General features: G+C 29.9%; 1 protein-coding gene across 2 annotated transcripts in view; it reads left to right on the forward strand.

Moving 5' to 3' along the window:
- The first annotated feature begins 1,027 nt into the window (after nt 1-1,027).
- Nucleotides 1,028-25,688, forward strand: part of LOC113384573 (ets DNA-binding protein pokkuri-like) — a 63,748-nt gene continuing 39,087 nt past the window's right edge. Inside the window, exon 1 of one of the 2 annotated variants that reach the window (XM_026622311.1) lies at nt 1,028-1,108. The gene's annotated coding sequence lies outside the window, so the exon portion shown is untranslated. Of the gene's footprint in view, nt 1,109-15,191; nt 15,296-25,688 lie in introns of those variants that run through there. The other variant, XM_026622310.1, reaches the window with a different exon arrangement.

The following is a 25,688-nucleotide window of genomic DNA, read 5'->3' on the forward strand; positions in this document are numbered from 1 at the left end:
ACCCAAAACATATCTACGATGAGGTATCAAATCAACCTAGTAAAGTCACATCAAATAGGCGCGGATTGACAACCTGCTGTACGCGGACTACGATTATTGGATGTTATTTGAAAATACTTGACAAAATATAATCGCACTTTAAATAAATAAATAAAGACACCTCTCAACTATCTTTATTTTAGTTTTATTTATAATAAAAGCGACTATTAATCAAGTAATAAATGCGGCGATACGCTTAAATTCGAGATTATAAATATAGAGTAACTACTACAATGAGGCACTATAACTATTGCGTTTTTAACTATTGAAATATTTTTATTTGATAAATTATTAAAATAAATATTGCATAAAATTATAAAGGAGCAGACAAACTGGCGTACTTTGCAATTATTATAATTAACTTTTCCTAGGGTAAGTTACGGTAATCGTATGGTAAGCGTAAAAAAATCGGAAATAATTTTTTTTTTGCATATCTTTACGTTTTAAGGTCTTCTGGACATTTTAGCATACCTTAGAAAAAATGGATGTGTGTGTGTGCGGAGAAAAACGGGTCAAACGATTTGAATAATTAAAAAAGGAAAGAAAATGCAGGGCAAAAAGTGCCAAAAATGGTAATTGATTTTTTGAGAGAACGGAGCGTCCGATTTGTATGATTCAAAAATCACTTCTATTTGTATTGACAAACACCTGATGAATTATGGGAAGTATAAAAATATCAAATTTTTCAAAAAGATCTTTTTTTAAAAAAAAATTAAAAATCTCACAAATCGTTTTTTTCAGAGTTCTAGAAGAAAACCGAATCTTTTTTAAAACTTTATATTTTCGGTACGGAAAGTACCAGTAATTTGCCTTAAGGTACGAAGCCATGCACCACTAGTTTTAACTTAATTGAAGTTAATAATTTCTAATTAAAAAATATTAATTGCCAGTGATTTTGATGTCACTAAACACCTTGTCTTTTAGCTATAGTATACACGATTAACAACAATGTAATTAATTTTATGAAAATGTTTTTTTTAAGGTTTTACTTCTCTGGCCTGGATTTGGATAAACGGCCTTACCAAGGGTGTGCAGTGTCTAGTGTCCTGCGCGGGAGATGCGATTAAAGGTTAGATTTGGTCTAATATTTTTTACTACATCATCTCACAGAGATCAATTTTAATACATTATAGTGATATAGTAACTCTTAAATTAATGTGCTGTTATCCTTTATGATATATTTTATTCCTTATGTTATTCGGCAACAGTATATATCTATCAAATAGGTCAATTTTATATGTTTAATCATTAATAATATTTTTATTGGCTGAAAATTATTCAATCAATATTGTCATTAAAACGTTTGTAGGTACGAAATCTATACCGTCATGCATCGTCTGATTTGCTATTAATTAGCATATCGATTCTTTAGGTAGTAAATGGGTGATTCGAAATCTATGTAGAATCAATTTTAATGAAGATAGTCTTAACTAGCTACTTTTCAAAATTTACAGATTATTCCTATTTTTTTAGATTTATGCCGATTATATAATTTTTTTTAATATTTGTTTTCTAATAATACTGCTTTTCATAATCGATGTTATTAACTGCTGACCAAATAATACTACTACTATTCTATTCTATAACTTTCTTCTGACAAATAAATATCTACTACCTTTTGTGTATAAAATAAAAAAAATCACATAAATAAGAAAATGCATAGAAATTCAGCCCTGTTCGCCGTTAATCCCGAGTAATTTCTATCAAATCTGCCCCTGTGTGGTACAATAAAATAAAACCTCGCGCTTTCCGTGTCGGTTCTGAGTTTGTCTCTCGAAAAGGGAGCGCAGTGGGTTTTTTCAAAGCATCAAACTGTCATATAAGTACAAACACATACGGAGTTACTGCCACATATAATATAAAGTGATCGCTGGTAGAAATTTTCTGGTTTCCATAATTAAAAAGTCATTATTCTAGAAATCACAAAATCAATCAGTAAATCCTTAACTAACTCATTGGATTTACCCGTGCCCATCAATTTTTTATATCGTTTTATTAAAATGTTGACAATAAATATTTTTTATCAATTTTTTTTTATTGTTTATTTTTTGACTTTGTATACACGTACGTTAGTCATATACATTTTATAAGTTAACTTTACAATTTTATTTTAATAGATTGTATATAATTATATAGGGCACCATTTTGTCAATAATGTTATAAAATTGGTTGCAAGAAAGGTTTTTTACCTTATCATCTCCTTCCATAGTTCTTGCCTACCCTTTTCCCAATTTTTGCACTCCATAATGATGTGCTGTGCATCCGCCCTAGTCGCTCCACTCAAGCAATAGCAATTTAATTTAATTTAATTATTAAAGTTGAATTTACCTATAAAACTTACTTCGATTTTTTTTTCAAATAATTAATGGCTATTTATATATTGATTTCACTTACAATTAGATAAATATATAATATAATTCAATAAACCAAAAAAATTTGTATACAAAAATTACCAAAATCAAAATATACGATTATGTATTTGATTTGCTATAAAACTTTTCTCAAATATATGCAATTATAAAAAAAAATCGTGGTTTGCAAGTATTCTAGATGACTATGACTTCGTAGTAAAAATTTGGTTTAACAAATACTGGTTGTGGATTCGATACCGACCTCGGCCAGCTTGATGTCAAGCAGTAGTCATATCACATTTTCATTTTAGATTAAATATCTTAAATATGATATGTAAGTATATATGTGAAAATATGCAAGTATTAAATTAAATTGCTATTGCTTGGGTGGAGCGACTATGGCGGATGCAGAGCACGCCATTATGGAGTGCAAAAATGGGTAAGTGTAGGCAAGAACTATGGATGTAAATGTATATCATCATTATTAGATCAAAATGTAATAGAATGTCACTAGATAGGCTATAGTCAGATAGATAGAATTCTACTTCTAGTAATTTGCGTGCAAAATAGTTAGGTATTATTTCAACAAAATATTGAAAGGCGATAATTTAGCGATTTGCATTATTTTGGACTTCCTATGTTTAGCTATGATCCTTAATGGCTAATTGCTATTTTCATTGATTCATGTTGCATACACTCTTCAGTTAATTAAGTATTCTCTAAATTGTAGCGTGCCTTGGCGGAGTCCTGTACAAAAATTTGTTAGGAGTCATTTAGGAAAGGTAAATATTTCTTACATAATAAAAAAAAATACACAAAATTTCACATTGGGGGTACATTTGGCTCAGGAGCACCGCATACTTGATACTGTAGATTCGACAGTAGATGTGCCACTGCGTTTAAATATCTGAATCATTTTTTGCAATATTTGTGGCACATATTCATAAAGGCGGCATTTCACTTTTATCAGAAAAAATACCCATAGCCCTCGGTTTAGCACGGTTAAAACTCAAATATAACACTGTTTACATAAACACATGTAGTGTCTGGAGCACAACGGATCGCTTCAAAGGACCAACGCTGCGTTCAAACAGGACATAAAAACTTAGAAGAAATCACCGTGATGATATCTGTCAAGTCCTGAAACAGAAAACCTTTTTTCTCGTCTTAGTTGATTATAAACGGGGAAACATCATTCTTTATTCAGTGACGAATTCTTAATAGCTACTAATTGTGGATGATAATTTGTATCAAATCAAAGTAACTAGAGATGTAAAATATTTATATTGTACTTAATTATCACTTGCGAGTACTAAACTTGAATTAATTACTGCAGATGTCGTTAATTTAAGTTATTTTATTATAGTTATTTTACCAATCAAATATAATATAGTAACGCTCCTTCTTAACATTTTCAACACCCCGAACGAGAAGCTTCTGTTTCTACTTCTATCAGAAAATTTGATTTGCTAATTTTATATTTCATCGACATTTCAAGTCATTACAATTCGTTTGTCATCAAATACTAAAAAAATGAGTGTGCTTTTAAGTTCAAATTTGTTGCTTTCCTACAAACGGCTGTACTACAAACGATTTCAAAAATTTAAAAGAACTTTGATGTGCGTTGATTAGTTTTGAGCTTTATGTAACAATTTGTAAAATATACTAATTTTCTATTAAGGATATTATTATGAAATAAATATAGAAAAGTATGACACGAAATCCTTATGCTACTTTTGGCGGCACTGGAAATATTTTTTAAAACTTTTTTGACAAAGTTTGATGCAAAAAAGAAACCCCTGTATTCGACGCGTAACCGACCACAAGTAAAGAAAAGTAAAGCACATTTTTCTTAAATACACGACGTGTTTGGTATACTAAAATAAAATGCGCGGAGAATTTTAATTAAATAAACACTACAAAAAACTAAATTGGATATAAATGTGCACTGAGAATGTATATTCTTAGAAATAAAGCGAAAGAAAAAAGCAGTCTCAAAACACAAAGTATTACCAAGTAAATACTTTTTTTTAAAAACATATTTAGATCTATTATTTTTATTGACAATGCAAGTCACGACTGCTTGATATCAAGCTGTTCAAGGTGGATATTGAACCTGGATTCTTATGACTGCAAGGTCAAAGTTCTGACCGCTGAGAAATATTAAAACGAACTGACTTGAACTGTAGTACGAATATGTTAATTTTTCTCTTGCACCAGTTTCCTATAATTATTCATCTGGCAAATTAAATTCATTCCAAATATATTTTCCGTGTTAGGGCGGGATTGCCAGAAAAAAACATTTATATGAATTATTAATAAATGTACGAGTTATTTGCTTTAGCACTTCACAAAAGAGAAGCGTTTATTAAACTGGACTTTTCAAGGTCTCATCTCGTTCGCGAGACGAACAAGACCTGTTCTGAACTATATTTCCGTACGCAAAAACTTTTGTTTCCGCATTTGTAATCTTGTTTCTTTGACCTTTAACAATACACTAGCTTTCCGCTTCCTTGTTCATCAAAAATTGACTTCAGGTAATAGTCTTTTTAATAAAAAATAGTTAAAAGAAACATGTTTAGTGAAGAAAAGGTTAAGTTAAATGCAATTGCAAGCTAGATTATGGTTTTAGATAAACTAACTAATTTTTCACTCATTTAGCTCTTACTTAGCTATCTTTTTATAGAACAATGAGAGTTTGTTAATTGATGATTTCAATCAACTAGACATTTAAATAAAATGCATTAGATTAGAAAGAGATTAATTAGGAATAAACATGAAATTGAGCTAATATATGATATATGATCTTTGCTCAATCAATGTATGTATTTAAGTCAAATGAAGCAAATTTTCAAATTAAAAAATTAATTTTTGATCTTTGCTAATCACTTTAAATTTTAAATTAAAACACGTGGTTAGAACAACTTAGATAAACTAGGTGTAAGCAGCATTTTTCCTTAGGGCAAGATGCAAAAACTTTCCGATATGTGTATATAATCGATATAATCAGTAGTAATTGAGTGTTAGCAACTTGTGAAATTGTGACAAAAGGATTTTCATTTGGTCCATTATCCAAATTTTATAGAATTATTAAAATATGTTTCGTAGACACATAGTATTTTAGGATGTTCGTCAAAAGTCTTTGAATATTATGGGCCTACGAAACGTGACTCAATGATTTATTAAAATTTGATAAAGAAACTTTCAAAATTCTTTTGACACAATTTTGAAAGTTATTAAACTTCAACTTCTATTCCTACGCATATCGAAAACTGACAACTTGCCTTAGCCCTCATAAAAAGTTTCACCAAAATTGTTCCAAAAATTTTTACTACAACCAAAATCTAATCAGCACGGTTTCCAATTAATCTTTTTTCTCTTTTCAAATTTTTAAATTTTTCTTCTTTGTTTTCTTCAGGAAGGAAAACAAACTTCGGAGAGTTATTCAAAAAATAAGTATAAAAAATTTAAAAAAAATATTTCTAATCTAATTAGAAAGTCCATTGAAGTCTTAAGGCATATTCTATTATCTAGAGACATAGTATTGAAAATAAATAATTTCTTACATTCGCATCGCACTTGTTACGTAAAAGTAATGTAGATTTCAAATAACTAGATAGACCTACACCCACTCTCTCAATTATATAATAATGCTCTATATCAGATCTATATAATCTATATCAGTTCAATGGTTAATAATTTCGATTTGATTCAATCGTTTATTAATCATGAAGGCTCTTGTAACTGACGGTCGTGCAAAAGTTCATTGTACTTCCGCTCACAACGGAAACAACGTCTTCTACCTAGTTACAAAATCAGGGAAAGAAAACATTAATAAATTATAAACAAAACATATTTTTCTTAGACACTGACATCAGATAATCTTACTAAATTATTATTAACTTCCCGTAGCAAAAAATGAAAATTCCTCTACTGCCATTAATAACCAACTAATTAATACTTTTCGATTATATACAAAAGTTGACAAAAAAAAATTCTTAACAAACTTGAGCCAAAGGTAGAGCACACTTGGTGTAGTAGTTGAAAACGTCGACTAGTACTTGCTCGTTCCGGGTTCGATTCAGACAACTTGATGTCAAGCAGTTTGATATCAGATTTTTCCTTTGATCTCAAGAGAAAATGGCCTTCCTTCAGCATTGGTGCATATATATGGTCATCACTCAGTGCTTAATATAAAATACACATAAAAATTTGTACAAAAACCGAAAACATCAATTTAATAAATGGGTAATCAAAATTTAACGTTGATACAGGTTTTAATTAACATTTTTTATTGTGGACTACGAATTTGAAATAAAAATACTATCTAGCCCTGTACGTACTTACATGCAATATATGACTTGGGTATATTAAATATATGGAGAATATGTTATTCTGAGTAACGGACGCAATAAAGTAATCAAACAAGTTAATTTTTACTATTCAGAACTTACAGCAGTTCAGTACAGTACTTAAGAACGTTCTCACATAAAACTGGCTACTGCTTCGCAAAATAGCTTACAGCTATATAAATAAACCATCTTGAGTTGATTGCATATTATTATCATTATTTATAATTATTTTATAGTTTTAGTAATTAATTTTTTGTATGATTGGTTTCGATCAGCATCAAGCTAAAGTTCATTTTAACGCTTTCGCATTACTATTGATTATGAGTGAGTGAAAAACAATCTTAATTTAGGTCACCCTGAATTTTCTTTTACCTTATTGAAAATTTAATTGTACTTCTGGCATATAAATTTACATAGTTAATTTATGATTTGCGGATATATTTGAGACAAAAACTAATAAATACTATGAAAAAGAAATAATACTTACTAAAAAGAAATTGTTTGAGCATGGAAAAATGCGTCGATACGAAAACTGGTTTGGAAAAACCTTTAAAACTGATTCATTCTGTGAATGATATTGATCCGTGATTTTTTTAAATTTTAATTACTACGTATAACATGCTGATCAAATTTAAGATTTGAGAATATGCTCACTACTGTTTTACAACTTTTTCACAAAATCTTTATCAAAATCGCTTTATCAGCGAATCTTCAATACATTTGTTTTCTTTAATAAGATTTATTTTTCCTAAATTAATTTGTGCGCGCATTTACTAAAATTGTGAATACATTTATATATAGAAGTTTATATGTGTATATATATTATGTATCTGTGTTTTAGAATCTGTATATATTTACATATAATAAATATAAATTCACATGTGAATTATGCCCGAAGTCAAGCGATCAGTACTAACGAAGCAAGTACAAATGTCTCTAAATATATGTGTGAATCCGTACACAGCAATCTGTTCTTATGCTTATAATAGGGAATACCAGGGTAAAATAAACCATCTAATGTATAAAGATATACATTACATATACAGTCATACAATATTCTTTGATATTCGCACGAAAGTGCAAAATTTTTCCTATCATTGGTCTTAGTTCCATTTAGGATGTTCAGTGTATTTTGTAAGGTTTCAATTGGCTTCAACATTTGCGATATAGCTTGTATTTACCTGAAACCAATCATCAATCAATCATAGATACTAAATCAATAAATCATATTTCAATTATTTAGAAAAAACGCATTGAGTCAATTGTCAAGTGATGATGAAAAATCCATCGTCCATCTGATGTCACCAAGAAATTTCAATTATTGCATACTTCCTAAAATATTTAACTAACATGTCTAATAATGATCAATTTCAAAAAAATATGTAAGTTGTAAGTTATCGGTTTTGTTTGTTTTGGTATTAAAATTGATAAACTTGAATTAAATTTAAGTGAATATTAAAAATATTTGATCTTAATGATTGAAGCCTGATCACCAGTTGTGAATTATGATGGGCAATGTTGCTAAAACTTCAAATCTTTAGAAAATATAACAAATCAAACTGCATTTCTACTTAATAATTCAATGATATTGTCTACTAAATAGCCTAATAGCCTTTCTGAATTAACTAACGTGGATCACATTACAAACTGTTTGACTAAATCATTTTATTAGTATTCATATTTAAATCAGTTTTCATTTTTATCTCATCGTGCCCTATGTATTAAAGACTATGATATGATACTACGGCTGCAATATATATATATATATATATATATATATATATATATGATATTCAGTTTTCAGGGCAATACATCAATTAAAAAATTTGTATGACTTTAAAACATTTTTATTTATTCTATACGTTTCGACACATTGTTTTGTGTCATCTTCAGTGGACTCTAGATTGAAAGAACAGATAGAAATTATTAAATAAAACTAATATATAAGAAGTGATATGGTATGAACTTACATGCAATTGAATAATCCTAATTATTTCATATTATAAATGTTCACAATGCACAATCTTAATTATTTCATATTATAAATGTTCACAATGAACAATCCTAATTAGGATATATTTCAACATCAAAATTATATAAAAAATTTAATATATAATATATATATATATCAGAGATATACCTACGTAAGATGAAGACAAGCCCGTATAAACTCATATGTTAGGTAAATGTGTGTTAGTGCGTAAATGTCGAAGCTTGGCCGGCTAGTTCCGCATTCCTTAAAGTCTGTGTATATTTAGCTAAAGGCCTCTAGTAGCTCTAATAGCAATTTATAACTAGAATATCAGCTTGATATAACTAATATTAGTTATGTATGTCTACGTCTCTTTACGATATCTAATTACAATCAATCAAGTCGTTATTCAATATCCAGACGGATTCATAACATGAATTATTAATAAGTCGCCAATGATGATATATACAATTTAGTAATATGATTTTGTAAAAATGTTATGATGCTTGATGATAATTATTAACATCTCAAATGCTTTATTATATCATTTGTCGTTTCAACTTTCTAAGGGGATCGGTAGATAATTAGAATTGATCTTTGATATTTTTACAAATATATGTGAAATTACGTATTCACTAACTGATGAAAATATATATTGAAAACATCTTCGATTTTTAAAAATTAGCTATCATTCTAGTATCATTATATATGGCGTAACTATTGATAATAGGGTAACCTGATAGCTATGTCTATTTTTGCTTGAAAATATAGATAAAGTATGTTTCTTATTGAAAATAGCTTATTTTGGGCATTGTAGCAATACTACCCATTGTGTGATATTCCAAACAATTAACTTATAAGACGACCAATATCAATTAACAAAATTTGCTGTTAAGTGATTTGCATACTTGACCATATTTAATTAACTTCCCATAGGGTAAGTTATTGTAAAGGGCCGAAAATCGAAATTGAAAATTTTTACATTTCTCGACGTTTTGAAGGTTTCTGTACATTTTGGCATATCTCAGCAAAAATGGATGTGTGTTGTGTATGTATGTATGGATACAAATTTCCAGTCACGTTTTCGGGCGCACGGATCAACCGATTTGAATGGTTAAAAAAACATTCGATTCCTATTGATAGGGAGAAGAGCTGATTAGTTTTTGGCTAAGGCAGGTCCAGCCGTTTCGGAGATACGGAGCAAAGAGTGCAGAAAATAGAAATCGACTTTTTGAGAGAACGGAGTATCCGATTTGAATGATCTAAAAAACAATCAATTAGTAATGATTGGGAGAAGTGTTTATTAGTTTTTGGCAAAGGCAGGCCCAGCCATTTCGAAGATACAGAGCTAAAAATATAAAAAATGGCAGTTTTTGAGAGAACTAAAGCGTCCAATTTAAATGATTCAAAAAACTTTCTGCTTGTCTTAACAAAATAATTGATTTTGGAAAAAATTTTGTTTCAACTTTTTTTTTTTTAATTTTTTGTATATCGAAAATAATTCAGATTTTATTTTTAATTCTGTCTATAATAGTTCTAATATACTTTACAAATAATTTAAACTTTGCAATTCAGTTTATATAATTCTTATAAATATTAGACAATGTTACAATATTTATAATAATCTATTTGAAAACATTCAGTATTCCTCGAACGTTTCGTTACGGTACGGGAAGTTCCAGCAATTTGCCTTAAGGCGCGATGCCACCCACCCCACTAGTTTTTCTTAAAAATCGAGCCTTCTGGATTAAAGTATTCATTTCTCATAGACATATGATTAAGGTCTGTGTCTGATATATTGATGGACATACTGGCATTTCCACTCGCGAAATGCGAGATTTATAGGTATTTTGTCGCCGAGGCGGCGATATCCGAGTGTAGAGGATTGAATTCCCAAAGAAAAGTGATAAGTGATATGTTTTCTCGAGATTTCAAGTCAAGAATCGTACGCCACAAAAATTGGACAAAAAATTTTTGTGTATGTGAGTCAAAATGTGACTGTGTATGTTTTATCGATGTTTCAAAAAAGAACGCATCGATTTAAAAAATAGCGCAATATATTGCAATTGTTCGAAAAACATCGGTTGTGAATCGCGCTGATCAGGTAGCGATTTAGAGAAGTATTTTGGTAAAGATTTGTTTCCATAATTTGGTCTCCATTAAAGCAGTTATAAATTACCTCTGTTCCAACTATCTAATATTTTGCACACATCACATTGTACTGCAGTCTGCAACCCTGATCCAAGACTGATTCATTTCAATACGATCATTATTTTTAAATAACGCGCCAACAACAAAGAATTTGAAGTTAATTTGAGGATCTTCGTTACACATATAAAGAGTTTCTGTAAGATAACAGAGCTTTATGAACAAGTGTTAGTATTGTTCGCCTGCATCGAAATATACAAGCGAGTTATTTCAGTCAGGGCCGGAAAGAACTGAACGCGTAGCGAGAAGGCGTGCCGGAAGTATGTGTCTCGGGGGGCTCCGGGGGCGAAGACGGTGGGCGTCAGGAGGCGGTGGGAGACGGCGACAATTCGCCCGCGAGGTGATCGACGTACAAACAAAGAATAGGATCGCTTGCGAAAAAATTCATTGAAAAAACATGAGAACTTTATCAATAGCATGAAACATTAAATTTTTGACAGAGTAATGTAAATAAAATACAACATTGTGAAAAGATACGCCTGATACTTAAAGAAACAAGTGATGATTTATATTAAATCCCACGAAAAAGATGATACTGTCAAAATTACAATTTGAGAGGACTATAATTATAATAAGGGATCGTTCAAGTATTACGTAAGCAGATTTATTATAATTATTTACCCCCCCCCATCCCCCTTGTCAGCAAAAGTAAGCAAAGCTTTTACCCCTTACCCCCATGCTTACGGAAACATTTTGCAATTAATGTAAAAAATAAAAATACTACCTATGACGTAATCATCATCCAGACACCACTGCCCCCCATGTCAACCCAAAATAAGCAGAACAACAAACCCCCCCCCCCCGCCCCCTATAGTGTTTACGTAATACTTGAACGGCCCCTAAGCAATGTCTTTGCAATTGATTCATGTTGCGCCATTGTCCAATATTTTTTGTTAAATTGCTTTATATAAACGCCAACAGCTGGAAATCACGAGAAGAAAACTGTACTGCTTGTTAAACCAAAAATCTCATTTGAGCACATGGAACAAACTTCTTCTGTACAAAGTCATGTTGAAACCAATTTGGACGTACGGAATACAGCTTTGGGGAACGACACGCAAATCCAACATCGCCATAATACAAAGATGTCAAAAACAAGATTTTGAAAAAAATTATAAACGCACCTAAGTATGTCCCAAATTGGTTGGTTCATACAGATTTGAACATTAACACTGTTAAGGAAGAAATTGAAAAGTTCAGTCTGAGATACAAGGATAGAATACAGAACCACCCTAGCACCATGGCAAAAAACTTAATAAAAAAACATTACATTGAATGGCTCAGAAGTAAACGTCACCTTTTTGATATTCTTTAGTAATCCTATAATATGTACAATTACTCGTAGGCTCAATTAAATATTTTCACAACAGGACTACATCTATAAGCTAAACATATCCAACATCGAATCGGATCACCAATGGATGACCTTTCGACCTTTTTCCTTTATTTAATGAACCATCAAAATTACTGAATATTGTATAAGAACGACAGATTGTAATTCACAAATGTAAATAAAAAAAATAAAAAAATTGGTTGATATACCTTTTAGATTAGATATGAAGTGAACTACAAATAGACTAACTTCAATTTTTGTCCGTTTACTGTATTTGCCCTTTTTCCTATTCAAATTCTGGCCTATTCCGTGGGAATAAATGATAAAATTTAACAACTTCTTGCAAGTAAATTGCAAAATTTAACAGTTTTCTTAATTTATTAAAAAAAGATTTTTATAAGATCAATAAATACCATCCAAACGAACTGATATCAAGTCTTTACAACACCACACATAATATAAGATTAAAAAGAATGCAATTAATAGATCTAACACATTAATCAATATTAAGCTGTTCTACCATATTATTTAAAATAGGTGTGTGTATGTATGTGTATATGTAGTCTGTGCAATATAATATACTTTATTTATAATTGTATGTATATTTGAGTTTCTTTTTTTCTTTATTATACCAAAATCAAAATATATTTAGTACAGTAATAAAAGGTGAACCACTGGGTTTTCCTTTTGAAATTGAATATGTTATTTGTCAAACTAATTACTCAATGTCTTTCTATTTAGAAAGATTGTAATATATAAGAAAATAAAAAAAAATAAGATCAGTAAATAATATTTAAAAGTTTATTTAGATTAAGAGTTTCTGATTTAGTTTTACTACGATATAGTAGAAATAGCATAAATTTTGGATCTGCAAAGTAATTGTATTAAAATATGTATTATGCAATCTCTAGCATTTACAGATCTCAATGTAGGTAATTAATATGCAGAAATTTGTAAGAGTGAATATTTGTAAAATAGAGCAAATTGAGTTATTTTCAATTATCTGAATGTCACTGAAAATTAAACGTAAATTAAAAATAGATTGAATAGTATCAAAATTGATTTTGATTGATTTTTATCACTAAAGTTGATGCTTTGTTTGGTTGAATTTAAATATAAAAAATAAAATTTACTTAAATGTTTAGCAAAAGTGCGGTCCTACATTGATTTACTAATAATAAGTTATGTTTTGAGATCTAGCCTTGATCTAATAAAAATTGCCAGCAGATACAAAGTAGTTATTAGATATGAACCTTATACAAATGCATTTTTTATTATCTTCCCGAAGGAGAAGTTTAGGTTTTCATCAAAAAATTCGATTTGCTAATTTTATGTTTTCTCGACGTTTTAAGCTATTCTGAATCGAATGAGACCAAATTTTGAAGAAGTATGTGTGAGTGTGTGTGTGTGAACAGATTTTTTGCCGTAAATCGACGTTTTCTCAAAAACGGCTGGACCGATTTCAAAATGAGGACCAGAGTCTGTCAATTTTGCACGACGATCAGCCAAGCCGTTTCTTTCTGAGTAGCAGTAACGCTAACAATTTTTCGTCCACGTTTTAGCTCTCAATTCTGAATCGATTCTAATTTAAATCGATTTAAATTAGAAAAAATCAAAAACTGTTTGAAAGATATTGGTTGGAAATGATACCGGTTAGTTTTAGGTAAAAATCTACCGGGCCGTTTCCTGAATCCGTCGCAGAAAAAAAATTGCCGATTTTTATGAAAATCGTATATTTTAACGATAGATGTCATAGTCTTATAGAACATACTAAAATGTTACGGCCCTACGACAAATAGTTTAATGTTAAAACTTCATCAAAGTTTGAGAAAATATTATAGTCAAAATTTGTGTCAAATTCACTTTTGTGATGTGATGAGTCAAACATTAACAATTCAATAAAAATTATAATAATCAAATTTAGGACATACAAGCACGTATCCGTTAATTTATGTGTTTATCTAAATATCTAAATCTCATTTTCGGTTGATTAAGTCAATTGTTACATATTTCGCGAAATTCATCCCACTTCCAACTAGTTTCTAATATTTTGATAGTGACAATTATCAATGTTTTAATATCAATTGTGGTCTCACATGTTGGTAAGTGGTTAGAGCAACTGGACCTGAATCAGAGGTACTGGGTTCGATCCTGCTTCGAACCTGTTGTAAAGCAGTAGTGACATCGGCTTTCACTTGGAAATATATGTAGCAATATGTTTCTAAGTGAAAATATCCCTTGTCCGGCATTGCTGCATCAATAAAATTATTAAAATAATAAATGTTAAAAAGATTGAGACAATTTGGGTTGCCATCTGCAAAATCGAGTGTTATGTCATATTAGCCAAACAGCTTATAGCACTCTTAAGTACTGACAGCTTTTCAAATAAAAATTTCCTTGAGGACAATATTATTTTGAAAAATAAAAATTGTTAATTGTGTGGTTCATAATAGAATCTGCAATTGTCAAAAAAATAAATTATATGATACCAATACTTTTAAATATATAATATCAAATTAATATTTACTTAAACATCCCCTAAGTTAACCTGCATTTAATATTAAAATTGTTCGCAGGGTAGATTCAAGATTATTAAAATCCAAACACGTTATATCTCTACATCCATTATTCAAACTTAACATCGTGCGTAGTCGAGGTAGTTCGCGCATCTCCGTATCTACTAACGAAGATGGCTGCCATACTCGTCGTGTTTAGCCGATAGCGTCGATCAGTTGTGATTTGACTTTCGTTGGAAACAGATGAGGTTATGGCGTTTTTACAAAATAACAAATAGTAATTTTTCTTTAAATCGCTACTCACTGTGCCTATAGTCGTTAGCAAACATAACATGAATGACAAGGAAATATAACTATATTTTTAAGTGGTAAAAATTAATAATTGGAGTGATGAAAGATTAAAATAACTATCAAAAGTGACGTTTTACTTATGTGCATGTGTGTGTCCATTGAACCCAATTTATCTTCATATATTTTTTCATTAAGTGTATTATTTAGTGACTTGGATAACGCTTTTATCGGAGGTGAGTTTTTTAATTTTTATAACCAGATATTTTGAAATTAACACGTGTTGTATTGAAATATGTGCGCATGCTCTTGTATTGAAATTGTTTTAAAATTTTACATGTCTGAGGAAATGATGTAGCTGTAATGTTATCAAAATACTATCATGTCCGATTTGTTTTAAAGATAATACGTATCACAAGGTAGATTGATATGATTATTTTTATAAAATATATTTCCATTGCTTTGTACTGCATATCTTAATACTAATATTTCGGAGATTTAAATTGATCTCCTGATAAGCGTGCTTCTTGAATATTGTTGATCAAAAACATATATTTTAGCAATATTTTATACGTTAATTTGTTGCATTCATAATTATATTTGAAAAATTACGAAATGGTAATTTCAACCAGAATTAATCATGAAAATTATCTAATTTTTCAAAATTGTTTGAACTAACTTGTATTGCGGTTTGATGATGATGTTTGTTATTTAAACAAACATTAATTGCTACTTCATCTCAAAAAAATGTTATTACATAAATGTTTTCAACTTTTAACTTCAGCTTATCACTTAATTAATTACTGTTTATCATTTCACATACAATTTGTATCGAGATATTTTGTTTACAATTTTCATGTTGACATTTGATACCGTGCATTATTATGTCTGATGGTCGTATTCAGTTTGGTGAATTTACGATTTGAATAAATACTTGCTACTTTCGGTTTTAATATTTTTGTTGTGTACATCTGTTCAATGAAAAATTCAAAATTTCAATGAAATAAATATTTTGCTAACATTTTTATCTATTCGGGCTTCCGTGGCTCGTCCCTAAGAGCTTTTGCCTTGCAAATATAAAATCAGGTTCGATAGTCTCTTCGAACAGTTTGATATCAAGCAGTAGGGGTATCAGAAAATATAGATGAAATGTGTTTCCAAGTGAAAATAGCATTTTCCCGGCTTCGATGCATCTTAAACTACTAAAATGTGCATCAGAATTAGATCAGTATTATTAGAGTAATTCTAATAAAAATTAGAGAAATCAAATATAGATAACGTTTATCATATTATCTAATAAAACTGTTAAGTTCTGGTTGCAGTTCATAAAGAATATCTATTAATATCGTCACGTATACTATATTAAATATTGTCTATTATATACTGCAGGTACTACAGTGGTTTCCAACCTTTTCATACAGCCACCCCTTCTCGTTTTTGAAATATAATGCTGCGCTCCCTCATTTTTTCTAACAATCTAATTTTATAATTATTCAACTGATATTATAATTTATTTATCAGGCTACAAATTAATCCTTTCCACTCGGACGCCGCCCCCCTGGCGGCAAAATCTCGGAATTCGCGGGTGGAATGGGTTAATATCATCATCAGATCATGTCAAAATCAGAAATATAAATCTTTCATTCATTTTTATATCATTCTGACGTTTTAGATTTTTGTCCAATTAGTATTTTTAACTTCCCGTAGGACAAGTAATCGCAAAAAAATCGAAAATGAAAATTTTTATATCTTTACGTTTCAAAACCTTCTGAACATTTTGGCATACCTTAGAAAAATGGATGTATGTGTGTGTGTGTGTGTATGTGTGTTCGGATACAAATTTTCGTCGACGATTTCGGGAACACGGATGAAGCGATTTGAATAATTCAAAAAATCGACTTGTATTGATAAGGAGACGTGTCGATTAGTTTTTGGCGAAGGCAGGTCTAGCCCTTCCAAAGATATGGGGCAAAAAGTGCCAAAAACGGTAACTCTGTTTTTAAGAGAACGGAGCGTCCGATTTGAATAATTCAAAAAACATTTTACTTGTATTAACAAGATGAAGAACTGATCAAATTTTCATGAAGGTAGGTCTAACAGTTTCGGAGATCTAAAAAAATGCCATTTGGCGGTCAAAAATGATCATTAGACATATGCACATCAAATTATCAGATATTTTAACAATAAGTATAAATTTTGTTTACATTCCTATGGGTTCCGTACCAGTGTTTATCCGTTAGACGGCGACGCGGCGCATCCGCGCTTCGGGTTAAAGTAGTACGATTGCTTTGAAAAAAAAGTTCAGAATTTCCAAAATATTTCAAATTAATTTTTCTTCAAGTAAGTTTTCGTGAAAAAATTAAGTTTCTCAAATATCTAATTTTTTCAGATTAAATTTTTTTCAAAAATGTTAATCTTTTTAAAAAAAATATTTGACCCGCCCCACAGGTTGAAAATCACGGAGGTACCTAAATAAATGCTCAATTTATTTTCTTTTATCGTGTATTACAAACATTTTCATAATCGACTATACTTACTAAATACGGTTAACAATATAAAATGTGTTTTGTTAAAAAAAAATTGCTCGGTCCCAAAGTTTCCAGTTTTTTGTTTCTCTAAGAGCTTCAAACCTTTTTTTAATATCGTGATGTAACTTTTTTTTAATTTTCGGCATGCTTGGTGTTATATTTTTGATGTGTGTATGACAAGAAAAAATATCACAGAATGTGTGCTCATAAAATCAAGTTTTATTATTATATCTTCTTGTCCTTCTTGATGTGTGAAGTGTTTATTTAGTCAAGAAGTGTTATTTCGGGATAGGTAAAACGTTAGAGTTTTAACTCTAACCAAAGTATTAATTTGACGGAAAGCTTTGTTGTGGAATAATTTTATTGATTATTTTTGTTTTTTATCTTATAATAAGATTTAAAGCAGTGATTCCCAAAGGGGTCCATGATAAGATCAAATGTATCTATAGTAAAGTCATATACAATATTTATAATTCGACCTAGAAAGTAAAAAAAATCGATGTTTCTATGGATCTATATAAGAAAAACGATATCGAGTAAATTAGCGGCCCATGACAAAGCTCAAAGGGGTCTACGGCACAAAATAGTTTGGGAACCTATGATTTTATTGAAAAGCTACATAGAAGATGATATAATCAAATATTACCATATTTTTATATTCACTAATCATCTAATTTATATATATTTAATCTAATCTAATTTATATTAATCACTAATTAATATAATTAGTGATGACCCATCGTTATCAAATAGCACTAATAAAAATATTTTTACAAATATATTGCTTTGAAATTTTTTATAATTATTTATTAGTTGTCATTATAGAAACCAAATCCTTCTTGTTTTGTATCACATTTTTGGCAACGTTGATCACCTTATTTTTGGTTCATATTTCCGGGAATCGATTCGAATTTGCAAAACAATTTCTTGGTATTGTTGCTTGGTTCAAAGATAATTTAGGTACCTTTGTGACCTGGACTTTCAAATACCTGAGATGACAATAAACTTTATAAAGTTCGATATATTTTATTGTCTTCTGTAAATATAGTCTATTATACCGTAATTTCGAACTGTATTTTTAACATAAGTTGAATTATTTTGACTTTTCTGGCTCAAAAAATTCTTAAATTGGGTAATTAATTTTTATGAAACAGTTTATTTTGAACATTTACAAATATGTACATATATTTGAAAGAATTTTCATCTTTCTTGAAGATTGAAACATTGTCTAATTATTTCATTTTAAGAAAATCTTTCCGAGGTACAGCTTTTAGAAGAATTATCACCTGTTGAGTGCCTGTAATATATATTATTCTCTGTCATACTACTACAAAAATCAAAATGATATTTCTATTCAAGAGTAATTGAATTCTTATGATTATAATAGAACGTTATATTTTTTACCACAAATTCTGTGTCATCAATTTCCATTATTTTTATCTGTGGTCCGAGAAATTGTAGAATAGTATAACAAAAAATTGGGTTAGAGCACTTTTAAGCAATTCATGTAACATTTCTTCGGATAAATGATACCGTACCGCAGTGTTCTGGTATTTGCATTATATAAATTCTTTTTTTTTGTAAATTGTAATATGATTTATATTATTTCAGTTTTAATATATATTTATAGACCGCAATCTAAAAGAAACCTTTGACGAAGACATAATATTAAATGATAATAAATGATACATACTTTACTTTAAATTTAATTATTAGTCAACACTTTAGAGACAAAACTTCATCAATGCTTGTAGCTCAACAGCATTTTTTCATTGCTCACATTCGAAAAAATATATTTTTAATTTATTAATAAAGTATTTCTTGAAAGTAACGTTGCATTTGCATTATTCATTCTCGAAATCCAATAACGTTCTCGTAGTACATTTTTTAATTTTTTAATAGTAATTAGAACTTGATAGTTTTATAGCTGGTTGTGATAAAGCTCCTCAATAATTTAAAAACCATATGTCGATTTATCTATATTTGATATATTTCTATATTTCGAATTTCTCTAATACTGTTCATATATTTTTAATTTGATGCAACAATGCTGGAAACGGGCTATTGTCATTTAGAAACATATTTATATCTATAATTCAAGTGAAAACAGATATAGCTGCAGCTCACTATCAGGTTGTCTGAGGTATACAATAATCAATAATATTTTGTCTTGCATCTGAAACCTGTAAGAAAATCGCTGATTTACCTTAGTTTTAATATATTAACCTGCCAGTTAATAAAATTGAACCCGAATTCATCACCTGCCTGCATTTACGATTATTTCGAACCCGCGGGCACTCCGTTAATATTTTTTTCACCTGAACGGTAACCTTGCAAGGAACATATTTTTTTTGTATTGTCCACAAAGAACAATCTTTGATGAATAAATTCTTAGGCATTTTTCAAAATTTTCTTAGCGATATTTTGATACCTTTATTATATCTGATTTTTATGCCTCATCAAAAAAAATGGGAAGGATTTTCGTACTTTTAGTGCAGTACATACGGCCGTGTTTTTATTTTACAATTTTTCAATTTTAGATTTTGATATTTATTTATTTTTTTTTTATTGGCCTCGCTTACTCGAGCATTTAGCCATCTACATTATTCTATACGATCATATATCCCATGCAATCTTCAATTTCCTACTATCTTCATCTTCATATAATTCTATTCTTTCTTCTTAACTTATCTTCATTCTTCTTTCTTCTTCTTTGCTATTTTCTCATTTCTTCTTCAAAACACTTCTTACTTATTCTACTATACTTCTCATTTCATCTAATAAACTCTTTACTTCAATTCATTTTTAATTCTAATTCTCTAATTTTTAAACATTTTGATTATTTTACATACATATTTTTTATTACAATTCATAATTCTATTATAATTCCAAATTAACTACTTAATATTTATCAATTTCTTCCCGGAGATTCGAACCCAGAACCTCCAGCGTGTGAATCGGGAGCGCTACTCTGTGAGCTAATCCCTCCACAATATTTATTTATAATTATGGTTATTATTTTTTTCTATCTTCAATTATAATATAATTGTGTTATAATAAAATTAATTATATCGGGGTCTAAAATTATTTGCTTCGCCCATTAATATTACATATTTGCGGGAAAGCTTCTAGGTATAATTTTCTCGTCAACATGGATGTCCTGATGGGATTTGTGAGAACTTCCAAAAATCTAACGGATGATTTTGAACTCAAGTGTCCGAAAGTGGGATTATCAGATTACCTGTTTGATCTTTTGTGTCATTAAGTTTTAGAGTTTGTTTCTAAATCTGTGCTTGGAAATATTGAATTAAAATATGTTATGCTGTATGTTTTATAATTGCTTTCGATTTTAAAAATATTTTTATCCGACTAATAGCCATAAAAAGAACTGAAGTCGCCCACGTGCGACTATTCTGTTATACATCCAACCAACAATTCGAGACACCAACTATACTAATTATAGAATATGTTTAATTCATATTTACTAGTTTTTATCCGGAAACTTGCTTTTCTCATATTAGGTTGTCAAATATCTCCCTTCCGCTTTTTTGCTCTTGGTTTATAATACAAAAAGGCGGAAGGGAGATATTTGACAACCTTATATGATATAATTTAAATTACATGGGTTTTATATTTTCTATTGAACAGTAAATTATTATATTTTGAGAACTTTCCTATTATGTTTAATTAATATTTACTAGTTTTTATTCGGAAACTCACTTTTCTCATATGATATAATTTAAATTACATGGGTTTTATATTTTCTATTGAACAGTAAATTATTATATTTTGAGAACTTTCCTTATTCTCTGCAGACATTTTGGGTTTCCAGTGTTTTACAAAAATTCATTTATAAATTCAAGGACTTTAACCAACAGCTAAGGCCATAGATAGGTATACACCGGGTGCAAGTCGGCGGGTGGTCCTCAAAGCCACTCGAAATTTTTGAAAAATCCCGAACAATGAATACTTGACGCACAATGGCATGAAGCACTCGAACTAGAGACTTCAATGTACCTACAAGGTTTTTGTAAGTAATCCTTTTGTACCTTTCGCTATCTGGAAAACGGGGATCTTCCTGGTGTTATGATGATTATGGAACAGACAACTTTGCGTTTGGTAGTTTGTTTAAACATTGGCGGCCAGACATTTTTCACAAGGGGATAGAATTAAGTGAAGTTGATCTAAGGGAGGGAAGTGTAATGCACTTTATATTTCCGCAACGACAATATAGGATGTAGAGAAAATATATTTTTGGTTATCTAAAAGATAATACGAATATTAAACGCTCGTTTCAAGTAAATAGATTTAACCTCATTTGTTCATACAATGAGTTACTTTATTAACTTCCCGTAGGGTAAGTTATTGTAATGGGCCGAAAATCGGAATTGAAAATTTTTACATTTCTCGACGTTTTGAAGGTTTCTGAACGTTTTGGCATACCTCAGAAAAAATGGATGTGTGTGTGTGTGTATGTGTGTATGTATGTGTGGATACAAATTTCCAGTCACGTTTTAGGGCGCACGGATGAACCGATTTGAATGGTTCAAAAAACATCCGATTCCTATTGATAGGGAAAAGAGCTGATTAGTTTTTGGCAAAGGCAGGTCCAGCCGTTTCGGAGATACGGAGCAAAGAGTGCAGAAAATAGAAATCGTATTTTTGAGAGAACGGAGTATCCGATTTGAATGATCTAAAAAACATTCAATTAGTAATGATTGGGAGAAGTGTTTATTAGTTTTTGGCAAAGGCAGGCCCAGCCATTTTGAAGATACGGAGCTAAATATGTAAAAAATGGCAGTTTTTGAGAGAACTAAGCGTCCGATTGAAATGATTCAAAGAACATTCTGCTTGTCTTAACAAAATAATCGATTTTGGAAAAAAAAAATTTGTCCCATTTTTTTTTTTTTTTTTTTTTAACTTCCCGTAGGGTAAGTTATTGTAATGGGCCGAAAATCGGAATTGAAAATTTTTACATTTCTCGACGTTTTGAAGGTTTCTGAACGTTTTGGCATACCTCAGAAAAAATGGATGTGTGTGTGTGTGTGTGTATGTGTGTGTGTGTGTGTATGTATGTGTGGATACAAATTTCCAGTCACGTTTTAGGGCGCACGGATCAACCGATTTGAATGGTTCCAAAAACATTCGATTCCTATTGATAGGGAAAAGAGCTGATTAGTTTTTGGCAAAGGCAGGTCCAGCCGTTTCGGAGATACGGAGCAAAGAGTGCGGAAAATAGAAATCGAATTTTTGAGAGAACGGAGTATCCGATTTGAATGATCTAAAAAACATTCAATTAGTAATGATTGGGAGAAGTGTTATTAGTTTTTGGAAAAGCCAGGCCCAGCCATTTCGAAGATACGGAGCTAAATATGTAAAAAATGGCAGTTTTTGATAGAAGTAAGCGTCCGATTTGAATGATTCAAAAAACTTTCTGCTTGTCTTAACAAAATAATTGATTTTGGAAAAAAAAATTTTGTCCCATTTTTTTTTTTTTTTTTTTTTTTAGTTTTTTGTTGAAACAAATAATTTCAACTTTGCAATTCAGTTTATATAATTCTTATAAATATTAGACAATGTTACAATATTTATAATAATCTATTTGAAAACATTCAGTATTCCTCGAACATTCCGTTACGGTACGGGAAGTTCCAGCAATTTGCCTTAAGGCACGATGCCACCCACCCCACTAGTTTCGTTTTTTGTATATCGAAAATATTTATTTTTAATTCTGACTATAGTTCTAATATACTTTACAAATAATTTCAACTCTGCAATTCAGTTTAGACAATTTATTAGACAATGTTACAATATTTATAATAATCTATTTGAAATCATTCAGTAATCCTCGAACATTTCGTTACGGTACGGGAAGTTCCAGCAATTTGCCTTAAGGCACGATGCCACCCACCCCACTAGTTCAACTTTGTGTCACAATATAGGGAGAATATTTAATATGCATATATGTGTATATTTATCATATAAAATTATATGCAATTTCACTATCAATTGGTGATAATAAATTTACATTCGTTTCGAGACCTATTGCATTGCAGCTTGAAAATTTTCATATTAAAAATTAACATTATTATACAAGCAACGAGAAAAATAGTAATCATAAATGAAGAATACGAATGTTCTAAACAACTCGAAATTTACATTTTTTTTCAATATTCTTTATAATTATCATGTACAGAAATTTACCACCTTTACCTTACCTGTTCATCGTGTTAGATATTCCAAGAGTTAGGGTTGAAAGATACACATAACATAGGGATTTAAAGATTTACGCGCTCGGAAAGAATATTTGCTGAAACGGAACGTATTGACAAAAGGCTTTGTGAAGAGGTGTTACTGTAGATGCACTAAATGAATGGTACTTGAATTTGGGAAACTGACATTGTTTGTTTCATTTGAGAACTTAAATGAACGGAAAATTTTAATTCGTTTCCGTGCTGATAGGATTAAACTGTCAAAATTGTTGGAATAAAACGCTGAAGTAATGGACCAATAAGTGCTCGATCTTCTTTTCCTTTAATTCCTTTAATTTTTTAACCTACCTACTTTGAACATTATATTGATGTATCGATTATTTCGAATGTAGTCAATGTAGTTAGTATTTAATGAATTTAAATGAATCAAAACATTTTTTTCCCAAAAGCAATTATTTTCAAAGTCTCTCTCAAACTGCCATTTTTGCACATTTAGCTCTGTATCTTCGAAATGGCTGGACCTGCCTTTGCCAAAAACTAATCGCTGAACATACAAAACACACACACATCAATTTTTACTAAAGTATGCCAAAATGTTCAGAAACCTTCAAAACGTGAAGATATGCATTTCATTTTTGATTTTTGGCTCATTACTATAACTACCCTACGGGAAGGTAAAAGTAAGTTCTGACCTTTTTAATATTAATCAAAATATAATCAGTTGGAGATCAAATCCGAATGCAAACAATTCACACTGGTAATTTTACAATCACTAAATCTAATATATCCAAATAGATAATTTTCTTCGGCATTCCAATGCTGAATAGTAAATTCCAATTTACTATTTTTAAATAACTAATGTTTATCTTGTAATTCGAGTATATTCCATCATTTGGTTTTGTTTATATAAAGTAATTCTAGAAATCTGATTTTTTCTATAGTCATCAATCTAGTTTTCCCAAATCTATGGGATTGATGTTCTTTGAAATATTATTAAGAATGCAAAAAAACAGTAGAGCAAAAAAAATGTCTTTAGGGCATATGAATAAAGAAACTTTGATTTAATTTTAAATTTAGGAATTACTCGTTTTTTGTTTAGGTTTTCCCAAAATTATCATTAGATTATTTGCAGGTAATATGTAATATGCAGATAATACATGAAAAGTAATTTATGGGACAATAAATATAATAATTGAAGCGATATGGTTTAAAAGATACTTTTTAAATATAATTATTGTACTTCTAACTATTGTTGTTTTATGCCTAATTGAATTCTTCAAAATGAAACAGTTTATTACTAGCAATCCTTTGAAATAAATCATAATTTAATATTGAAAATATGTACCTATTCAATAGAAACTCATAAAATATACAGATATTTTAAGCCTTATGTTTAATTAATAAAACCTAATTATTTGGATAAACGCGTGCATGTAAAAATCAAAAATAAATTATGTTAAACCCAGTAATTCTTCTTTCCCATCTTTTCATTCTTAACTTGCACCTTCTAATAATTTTTACATTATAGTTCTTTCAAAATTACACAAAAGTGCGGTACCTCAGGCAGGTTATACCGTTACCGGCCATTTATAAATTATCAATCTTCACGCAGAGACGCAATTTCTATTCATTTTTAAATCCTGGATAATATTTTTTTCTTCCGAATCGATCTATATTTTTCCTCAACCGCATCTTCGGACCGTGGGAAGAATCTCAATAATTCAAGTTGGCGCATTTTTTTTTACTCTGAAAAAAAAAAAATCTGTTGCGTTTGTATGCGTTTTAGTGGATGCGTGCGGCAGTAGAAGCCATAAATGGAGAGCTGATCTAATAAGATAGAAATCGGCTATCGAATTGGTAAATTTTGGATACTCTATTTTTTTAGCATT

The sequence above is a fragment of the Ctenocephalides felis genome, unplaced genomic scaffold (genome assembly GCF_003426905.1).
Source record: "Ctenocephalides felis isolate EL2017-DRISC unplaced genomic scaffold, ASM342690v1 CF-g0.4_SCAFFOLD_03571, whole genome shotgun sequence".
Classification (NCBI taxonomy): Eukaryota; Metazoa; Arthropoda; class Insecta; order Siphonaptera; family Pulicidae; genus Ctenocephalides; species Ctenocephalides felis.